At 38.5% G+C, this 10,770-nt stretch overlaps 1 long non-coding RNA gene across 1 annotated transcript; it reads left to right on the forward strand.

Moving 5' to 3' along the window:
- The first annotated feature begins 793 nt into the window (after nucleotides 1–793).
- On the forward strand, nucleotides 794–1,647 carry LOC118160425. The gene is made up of 2 exons (XR_004747494.1): nucleotides 794–1,122; nucleotides 1,205–1,647. It is a non-coding gene; the product is annotated as an uncharacterized LOC118160425 (long non-coding RNA).
- Nucleotides 1,648–10,770: the final 9,123 nt, after the last annotated feature.

The following is a 10,770-nucleotide window of genomic DNA, read 5'->3' on the forward strand; positions in this document are numbered from 1 at the left end:
ATCTGGAGAAATTAGGAAGATACTTTGACACAGCTGAATAACTGTAAAGTGTACTAGTCAAATGTAAGAAAGAGGCATTGGAGATAAACTGTCTGACCTTGGTTTGCAGTCTCCCCCCACCCCACCCCCAGCCTTGCCGAATTCCCCTGCAATGTACCAATTGAAACGGACCCTATATGAAAAAATGCCGTAATTGACTTTGAAGGAAGAGTGTCAGGATATTAACTAGTCTATGGTACCTTTAAAATGCTGGGGGTGAAAAAAAAAGAAGCATGATTCCACACACAGGCAACAGTGATCATGTTATATGGCTTATCTTTCTGCTTACACTGAAATCTGTTGGAGGGTAGACCTGACTGAAACCCACACAAATCATCAGGTGTTCAAGGATATGAACAGCAGAAAAGTATTTGCTATGACTGTGGCTGTCCTCCATTTGTTTTGTCTTTCCTACAGGATTTATTTTTTAAGTGGTTTATTTTCAATTTTGGCTTATACATCTAACTGCAACTGAAGAATTCCAGCTCAAAAATTTACTAATATGCTTTTATGGCTTTCACCCATAAGGCATTCCGTGGTGTAACAGGCAGAGAAAAAAAAATGATTCAAATTACTGAAGATCTGCTTTAAGATTTTTATTTTTACGGCACAGATCTGCTCCCTGTTAAACATCATGGTATCAAACTGCCATGATGAGAAATCTCTCTTTTTTTTTTTTTTATTTTTTTTTTTCCCCAGATTGCCAATTAACTGAAGCCACATTGCAGAGGGAAAGATGCTGTTGCTGCTTGCCTACCCATAGCCTGAAGGAAACATGAGGAGGAAATCAGTCCCACCCAAGCCACATTGCCAAGTATTTGTACAGGTGTCACTAATTAGGGCAGAATTTGGCCTGCAGAAAACGTCCAGCCACAGATGCTGGAGAAAACTGTCAGCTGGGGGGGGGGGTTGACTGGATCTCTCAGACAAGTTTGCAGAAGGGCTTAGTGTGGTCATAGGATAACGAACTATTTATTTATTCTGGGGGGGGAGAGGGGATTGAATATCCTTGGTCTGTGTACTGGATCTGGCTGGGAGAGAGTTAATCATCTTCATAGTAGCTCATACAGTAGTGTGTTTTGGGTTTGTAACAACAACTCTTTTTCACAGTTGCTTTTCTAGGGTGTAGGTATGCTCTTCACACGTTCCCCATCCCCTTTTCCAGAAGCAGCACATCACAGAGCTCTATGTCACAGCCATTCTACCTGTGCGTGGGGTTGCCTTCTCCACAACATGCTGGGGGAATGGATGAGGGCACTGGCTCATTTGCAGCAACTTCTCATGGACAGCAAGAAACAGCCACGTGGAGTGGCACAGAGTGAATGGACTGGCCTGAATCCTCTCCTGGTCGCTGTCAAGAAAAGCAAAATAAAGACACTCAGCAAACATGCACCCAGGATCCTCTAGATGATAAGAGCTCAAAATAAGTGGCAGTGCCTTGGATGTTCTGTGCATAAGCACAAGGATGGTTACTTCAGCATGGCTGGCACAGAGCAACTCAAAGCACAATAAACACATTGCAGTTTGCAGTCAGTAATAGCTCTCCATAGCTGAAATCCTTGTTTGCAATGAGAGCTTTCTCTAAGGTTTTAATGAGGGAGTAGCTCTTAACCATGGCCAGCCCTGCTTGTTTCAAGGGGTGCTGCCTTGTGTGCCATAAATGATACTTTAGATAGAATTTTAAGTCTTTTTCCTTTTTTAGTGCTTATCAAAGGACTAAAAGATAACCATGAGCATCTGCAGTGGCACTTGATAAGCAGGGGAGAAGAAGACAAAGGATTTATAAAACAAGGAGAGAAAATCTTTAAAGACAGGACTGTAAAGAAAAAAGCTTGCATGAGGAGAAATGTCAATACTTAACATTTCATTGAAGGAGCTGTGGCTTGAAAAGTTTGGAAGACAGTTTGGAGAGTGTTTCTAATATTTCAAAACCAGCTGCTATAAATTAGTCTAACAGTATTAAAAAACACACTTGAAGAAGGGATTTTTAGGTAAAGACACTTACCAGGAACTAACCAACCTGTTTCAGTCATACCTCATGTTAAACTGTCTAACACCAAAAGCTACAACTTGCATTTCTCTCTTTTCCCCCCTCAACTGTTCTATTTCCACATTGGCATACACATAATTTTTGTGCCCCCACTCTCACACAGAACCTACAAGGAGGAGCTATTACAGGCTTTTTCAAACATTTGATCAAGTCACTTATCTTATGTAATGTTGTTTGATTTTTTTTTGGATACATGCAGATTTATCCTCATATTTATTATTTTGTTAATAATCACACTACAATTAGTAAATAATGACATTTTCAGTTGCATATATCCATTTTCCAGCATTTTGTGGCTGGCTGTATCATTCCTAACCTCTCCCTCTGATAAAGCATTTTTATTATTCAGCACATGAAAAGGAAATTTTACAAGTTTCCATTTCAAAATTACAATCTGCCTAAAGAGGACCTAACACTGGTAGTTTTAGAGTTGAAGAAAAAACAGAGATGTGCTTAAGTCCTCTCACTTTTCTATTGGCATCCAGAAAAATCATTTATTCCTCACAGCACACTACTGCAGCTTCTTAAAGTCAAAAAGTTGACTATCAGATACTTATATTTTTATTCATGGAAGACACAAGTGGACATACTGACAATTCTACACTTGTTGGTAGGAGTCACCCCTATGTACTTTAAGACACTCCTGTTGTCTTTCGGTGTGAATATCAGGACCTAAATCTATCAGCTTCCACAATCCTCAAGGGCTGTTGTCTTCCTGCTGTGTGGTTCATTTCCTGTAGCTGTTCCTTTTTCAACCTCAGCTTAATAAATCTTTATCCAGGCCAGGCAAACAACAGAAAAATATAATTTAAGGAACAATTGCTGCCTTGACCAGCAAAGAAGAGGGAGAGCAATAGATCTTAATGACCCTTTTCTGTGTCTGATTCCAAATGCTGTGAAGTTATAATGTAAACACTGAACTGCCTTGAATTGAATGAAGTCAAGATAATTCAAGGACAAAAACTTTGTTGTAGCCAATACAGATATTTGAAATCTTCTCAGCAGTTCTTTAAAAATCTCATTACAAGTTGAATGGGTTATTATATTTTTTGTGGTACTCCTACAGTCCCTGAATTTCTTCATTGTTTCATTATGTGTGTTCTGAATACAGAGATGGGATCTCCTGTGGATAAACTACAGAAGTTTACAGGATACAAGATATCAAAAAATAATTATTTGGTTAGTTTATTTACTAAAAAAAAAAAATAATTCCTGCCTGAAATATTTAAATCTTAATTTCACTCCAAGCACAGAACAGTACACAAAGGGCTTCAGTGAGTTCTGTAGCACTACAAGAACACTGTCACTGCTTTTAATTCAAATCCAGTTTTAATACTAGACATTTCAGTTCATTGAAAATGACAGGTAAGCTAGAACGTATAGCACATGAAGTCTTTCTGTTTTTATTTATTTTTCCTCTCACTCCTTGTTACAGCTAGAACTATGGCACTCTTCAGCAAAGTATCAAAGCTTCACTTTGAAATAAATTTCTGGGCTTCAAATCATGTAGCTAGACCAACAAATAATAAAAAAAAAATAATTTACCAAACAAAAATCTCACTACCACACAAAACAAACAAGCAAACAAAACCCACCAACAACTGGGAAGTAATTGAAAGCATAGTTTTGGTTTACAGAATAATTTTGTCCTGCATTCTGTAAACAACAGGATTGCTTTAAAGGAAATAAAGTGCTAATTTTTAATCTACCATGCAGGCATTCAAAACTTGTTATTACTGGTGTATTCAGGAAGGAGTTGATACGTTTCCTTTGGCCATATTGCTGAAAGAAAGACCACAGTTCAATTGAGAAAAATTATTTGGGAGCCCAGCGGAAGAGAACAGGGAACCTTTTGCCCTGCAGAACACTGGCTTTTGCATATAAGCTTAAGCTAAGCTCTTAATAGGGACAGAATATTCTCTAGCTATCATTGCAAATTCTGTGACATAATTAACACAAATGTTTTGCAAGGATAATGGCCAGTCCTGCTTATCAGCCATAGTAATTAAAAAACTCTGGTGAAATAATATCAAGATAAAATTCAATGCTTTGTATGATGGAGCTCCTCACAGAAAACCCAATATTACAACTTTAGCTTCAACTTGTTAGTCATTTTTGAAAGCTAATGACATCATAAATTTAAATAATATGGTTAGTGCATATTTCTATGCTGCATTAATTATACATTTGAAACCATGGAAGACACCCACAAAGAGGGCAAATACAGAAAATATCATCTGCAACTGGAGCCAAATTAAAACAGTGTCCATCATATCAACAGAATTTTCATTTGATATAACTATTCTGTGTTTATACACATTAATTTATTGTCATGCTGCCTTACTTCTCCTTCCCTAGAGAGGTCCTTGGATCCAGCTCATAGTTTTGTAGGACTTACCAATTCTGCAGAATACTAATGATATCTACATTTTTTCCCCCTAGAATCTTAATTACTAGAGTATGAAGTTCTACAGTCTCAAGTCATGAAGTCTAAAGTCACTGATGAGCCAACATGGAGTCTGATACCTTCACATGGGCTATTACTTACCCTTTTTAACATGCAAAATGGTTTTATCATTCTGCTTGAGATTTAATGCAAAAACCTGCTGTAACCCAATTTGTGCAAAGGTCTCCCTGATCAGACAGGGATATTTTTTCTCGTAACAGAGGACTGGTTTGATGCACAGGCTTCCTTGCCTAAGAAACTCCTGTTGCTAGAAAGCCTGGAAGCTTTAATTTTGCTTGGCTGGTTCACAAGCAGAGCTGTGTCAGGGAACAGAAAGAGGCATTAAGATACACAGGAAGGGGTGAAGAAAATATAATCTCAATGCCAGCAAGAACAAACTGTCGATATGGTTGATCTTAAATCTTCTTCCTAGGTGGGAGACTATAGCAGAAAACAAATGACATTTTCACCTTGGAAAATGCTAGTGAACTGGAAAGGATATTTGGAAAAGTTACAATACGAGAAAATAATGCAGATTGTACTTTGCTGATATGGAAACATGTAAGAACAGCACTTAAATTAATGTGTCTCTCTATTGCAGTTTTTTTTTTTTTTTTTTTTTTTTTTTTTTTTTTTTTCCTCAGTTACAGTATGTTACCTAACCAGAGAGAAAGGATATTTTAAAAGAAAACTTGTGTCTTGCCAGGGACCATCTATAAGATATACTATTTCCCAAATTCCAGGTGTCAACCAATGTGCACATGCAGTTTGCCACCCTAGTTTTGGCCAGGATAGAGCTTTACAGTTTCGTGGGGGGCATTATGAGGGTTGAGCATTATGTGCATCTGCACCTCAGAATAATCTATATCCGGGTATCTGGACCAATCATAAGCAATATGTAGAAGAGAGAGTGAAGTCTCTGTCTAGCAAACTTAAAGCCCGCTGATTTCCCAGGTTGTGCCTCCTATTGTACCTGACTCTTTTTCAAAATTCCATTACGGACTGATAATTATCAAGAGTACTGACACTGAAGTATTCCAGGAAAAAAATCAGCAAAGTTTAGAAGACAACTCTTACTAGTAATTTATAATGATTAAAAATAGCTGAGAAGTTTCTGACCAGGCCTAGTTATGATGATAATTTGCAAATACAAGAATTATCCTCTAGGAAACAGAAGATGTGAAGACAACTCTGCATATGCTGGTAGTGGATCACGGGTTTTTTGATTCATATGAACCCAAAATAGACCTCCTGGATCATGAAATCCGGTTCCCAGGCACACATATGAAAGCATTGACAACCTAATGAGGTTCAGCTGGTAGCTCTGAAACCCATTCACAATAGTGAACAGAAGGCTCTGTGTTCTTCCATCAAACCCTTCACAGGAAAATGGGCAAGAACTCAGAATTCAGATAGAGCAAGAAATCTCACTTTGATACTGAGTAGCAGCTATAACTCAGCTCTTAAATGAATCCTATTTACTTGGCTGCATTTTCTGGTAGTGCAGATGGGCCTATAGTACATTATAAAATAAATACATTCTTGACTTTCTACCATCATTTAGCTTCTGTATTCTCATTACTGCATGAAGTATACCTTTGCAAAACCTATTTGATGTAATGCACTGGGTCTAGCTGGGATGCAGTTAATTCCCCACAATTCAATAATTAATTCACCATACCCAACCTTCTTGCATTCCTTCTTCTGACTCCCCATCTCTAACACAAAATCTCACTGCAATTCTTTGCCAAGATAAATTAGTACTGTACATACATAGAATCCCAATCTGCAACTGAAGAAACTGCTGATTTATTTAGTGTTTTTTTTTTTGTTTTTTTTTTTTTTTTTTTTTTTTTTCGTTTCAAACCAGCCTTGCACTCTTTATGTAGTTACCCAGGGGTGTATTTTACCTGCTGCGTTCTTCCTACTTCCCCAGCATTAGAAGACTAATCACATTAGATACAATGCATGCACTTGCTACTTCATCATTATTCTGCTAGCAGATAACAATGAACAGTGGCTGAGAGATCCTCAAAGGCCTCCATTAAGTGCTGATCAAATGCTGGCCTCATTTTTCACATAGAATAGTGTATTTGTGATAAATAAGAAATTGAAGTAACACAAACTGAATATGGATAAGCTGGAAACATTCTCTGATGTGATCAAACCCCTTGTATTTAAAAGGAAATGATACAGTCCTTGTTGGCTTTGATTCTGAGATGGAGGAGCAATTGTTATCTGTGTAACTTGGGAAGTTCATTAGCCATACCAAAGGATGATGCACACAGGTCCCTGCCCTTAGACTTGAAACAGTGTGGATCACCAACCTGTTGAAATATGTCCACCAAATGATCTGTTGCCGTTCTGGCTGCACAGTTGCTCTCCTCTTTGAAATCAACTGTGGCACCCTTCACAGTTGCTGCCTGACTCCTGTATGCTATTCCGTGTTCATGTGCTCAGCTTTACATGTAGGCTCCTACTAAGGGAATCTGGGAGCTTTGGACATTCAGATTTGAACATACAGTACCTCAGGAGACACTGACTTTAAGGGCAAACAAGTATCTGTTGCTTTTACAAATAGTCTGTTTAAAGGACTGACAAATTGTTCATGACAGTAAAAAGAAAAAAAAAGAAGTGAATATAACAGAAAAAAAAAAAAACAAACACAAATTGATTTTTTTTTTTTTTTTAAGAACATAATCTTCACAAAACAAAATACACAGGTCCTGACTGCACTGGATCTGAAATTCAGGATAAATGTATTCAAAAACTAAAGAGCAATGATGCAGAACAAAATTATTCTTTTTTAGGGTCATAGTCTGCAAAATAGTCCGAGTGCTCCCATTGTGCCTGAAAGACTCAAAGCTTTCCTCTAGAACATCTGGGACGGGCGTTTTGGTTTAAGAAGCACATCATTATTGCCAAGTTTAGTTGAAACACATTCTGTTTCCAATCCTTATTAGTAAGAGGAAGGAGGTAGGTTCACAGAAAACAGGGTTTTGAGGGAAAATTAGAAGGAAGTAATTTTGGAGGGGCAGGAAAGAGGAAGACAATTCATGAAGAATACTCCAGGAATAGCTCTACACAAGATGCCTTCTTGAGATTAATGAATTTGTTGTACATGCCCATAATTATTTCCATTCACATGGAACAGGTCCAGCTGCTTTCAGCATCCATAAATGTGAAGCAGAAGGAAGCAGAAGAGAAAACAACCATATTTTGTTATGTCCAACAGTTAAAATCACTGGATGGCAAATAAATTACGCTAAGCGCAATTAAACACAGAATTAACAACAATCATTTGTAACATAACACAACAAGACAGCTGAGATAAATGAGAAAGGCTTGCATTGCATCATATTGAGAAACTGAATGATGCGTTGCCAAGATACATGTTTACAGAATTATGAACCTGAGGTCAAATAACTGATTGGCTTCTTGTGGTACATGTATTCATCTAAGCCTTATTTGTGGCTGATTCTAATCCCTTCCTCTGGTTTTGCGTGTGCTAGAAAAACTCCTACTTCTGTATAACTACCATTTGAGTGGTATTAGGGGCAGAAATGCCAGCAGAAGTCTGGGCTCAGGAGGCTAATGTTTAGTTATTACCAAGTGGGTTAGATTTGCCCTGAGCCAGGAGAGAGATGTCCCAGTGACATATAACAGCTGCCACTCTGCTTCGGATCAATCTGATCTGTAGAGCTCTGCTAATGACAGGAAGACAATAGGGAAATATTTCCCAAAGTAAATACAGTCATGGTACGCACAGTACCTTGTGGGCAGATACAAGCTTGGTCCACAAATGCTCCAGAAGGTTGTGTAAACAGATGAGTTGTGTAAAAAACTGGTTGTGTAAACAGCTTAATTAAAGCAGTCCATACAGCTGGGCTGATATACTCTTGGCTCCTCAACAAGTCCTATATGGTTGGGAACATGACTGTAATAATATAGTCAGCTTGGTCAGCTTGAAATGCAAGCAAAGCAAGCAGATGAAAGCCTGAATGATAACATTTAGACTTTCTCATAGTTGGAGCCACATTGGCTTTCCAAGGTTCAGGTGCTTGCACTTGTTATAAAATACCTCCTTCATCTGTTGCTATAACAACTCTTTTGCCTTCCAACTCAGCAATAGTGCTGGGACAGACTTTAGTCTTCTTAATTCTTTTATTGTGGTCTGTTTTGCTTTCCAAGATATTTTAATTTGCCTTGGTGTAAAAGTAAAAATATCACCTTTCACTGGACAATCACATCTCAGCCACAGACAGGGATCAGAGCATATCCTGGCTGCCTTCAAAGGACTGGACCTTTGTTTCCATTGAAAAGGGGGATGATTGCCCCAAAAGCTACAGATCTGAGTTTCTGCAGTAGTGTGAGTCCAAATCTAGAAGCTGAGAAATACTCCTGAGAACTACAAAAAGTAGACATAGAGTCTGTGCATCTAACATGCCAAGAAAATGATATGAATAAACACTCTCACATGAACATGTTTAAAAGCTAGCTGGCGTGGTAATTTTGCTTTACCTTCCTACATTGCACTCATTCCTCAGTGAAAGAAAAAAGACACCAGCTTTCAGGACAAAGCTCTTGAGCATTATCATGCTGCTGACAGTCCCGGAGGATGTAATCGAGAAACTCTGGGTCGGGATTAGACGTGGAGTCTGAGGCCAATTACATCCACACTGGGCATGCTGCCAGCAGCCCGTAGGACTGTCCCTGTGAGGGTGAAACAGCACTCACAGGAGCCACCTTCCAGCTTTACTGCTTCATTAAGTCTCCACCAAGGAGCTGGTGTTCTCATAATAAATAGAAGCACTCTGCAGGCTTTCAGCAATGTTTTACTTTCTGCATCAGCTACATGCAGGTACATTCTCCGTTTCCAAGCACACCTATGCCACAAGCTTTCCATAGCCTCTTTAATCCTTGAAGGACCCACCAAATTGAAAAATTGATTTCTATCTCCTGAAAAAAAAAAAAAAGGCAGATAATTTTTGTAATAGATGAGTGGATGGAAGGGCAGATCTGAATGAGAGGAGACATGTGAGGTTATAATGTAATTTTGTTTCCTTCAGGATGAGAATTTTACCCTTGCATATAGTTTTTGCTGGAAATCTGGTTCACTATAGGGAAGCCTAAATCTGTTTGGTTTCTCCCTGTTCTCTTTTCTGCTAAAGAGCAAAGTATCTGACAGGCGGAGACTAAGCCAAGCGAACACGGTCCCTGCATTAAGCATTAATGGAGACAAATGCCAGGTGTAGATGTCAACTGCAATTTTTCATTCCCTGCTGATAGCAGAAGGCTCCATAGAGCAACGCCAAAATGTTAGGGTAGAAAATGCACTTGTGGTTCTCCCAGTTCTACTGTGACTTTTTAAAAAGCTTTTTGTTTTCAAAAAGCAATTTCTCTCTGGTACTTCCATTACTCCATGTAGCTTTGTCACAGTTGATCTTCATTAAAAATGAAGACACTGTAAGAGAAGGCACAATTTTATTGCAAAGGTAATTGTTCCATAGTCTGATCCACTGCAAGTGCCAGCATGCAAAATAATGTCATGCACTCACACATGCTGTGTAGAGTTAGACATTGTCACAAACAGCAGTTTGTTTCCCAGTTTGTTTTGATTTAGGAATACAGCAAAGTCGTCTTCTGCTAGAGGCATTTTTCTAGAAAGCGGACACAAGCAGAGGCTCAGCTGTAACTAATACTTAAATTCACATAGAGGAGAGCCTTGAAATCTTTCAGGGTTTAGCATGAAGATAGGTCTGGTGTTTTGCTTTGTTGGCTTTAAGAACAAGTTTGGCAGAACATTGTTTGATTTTATTTTTGTAAATCAGTATGATTACATTTTAGTGAAATGAAGAGGGCCCTGAAGTTGCAGGCCTTAACTGCCATACGTGGTATTGCATTCACTGTCTCCAATTTTATGTGCGCTGACCATTCTCTTAGTGAAGGGGAGACAGTGCTACTTAAGACCACCAAAGTTCTCTCAACAGCTGTCTTTTGGCATTAAAATTCCTTCTGCGTGAAAGCCTCAGTTATGGTTTCCTTGAGCTGTAAGTTTGTCTGCCTGAAACCCACTGTCATTACAAAATGGTTGATTAACAAAGTGTCTGCTCTAAATCAACAACCAGTAATAGAAGTCATGTGTCCATTTAATGGGTATTGTTTGCCCAGGGTATTTCTGTCAATTTACTAGTTGATAATAAAAGGCAATGTTCAATGCCCTGAGACATTTCAC

The sequence above is a fragment of the Oxyura jamaicensis genome, chromosome 1, assembly GCF_011077185.1.
Source record: "Oxyura jamaicensis isolate SHBP4307 breed ruddy duck chromosome 1, BPBGC_Ojam_1.0, whole genome shotgun sequence".
Taxonomy (NCBI): Eukaryota; Metazoa; Chordata; class Aves; order Anseriformes; family Anatidae; genus Oxyura; species Oxyura jamaicensis.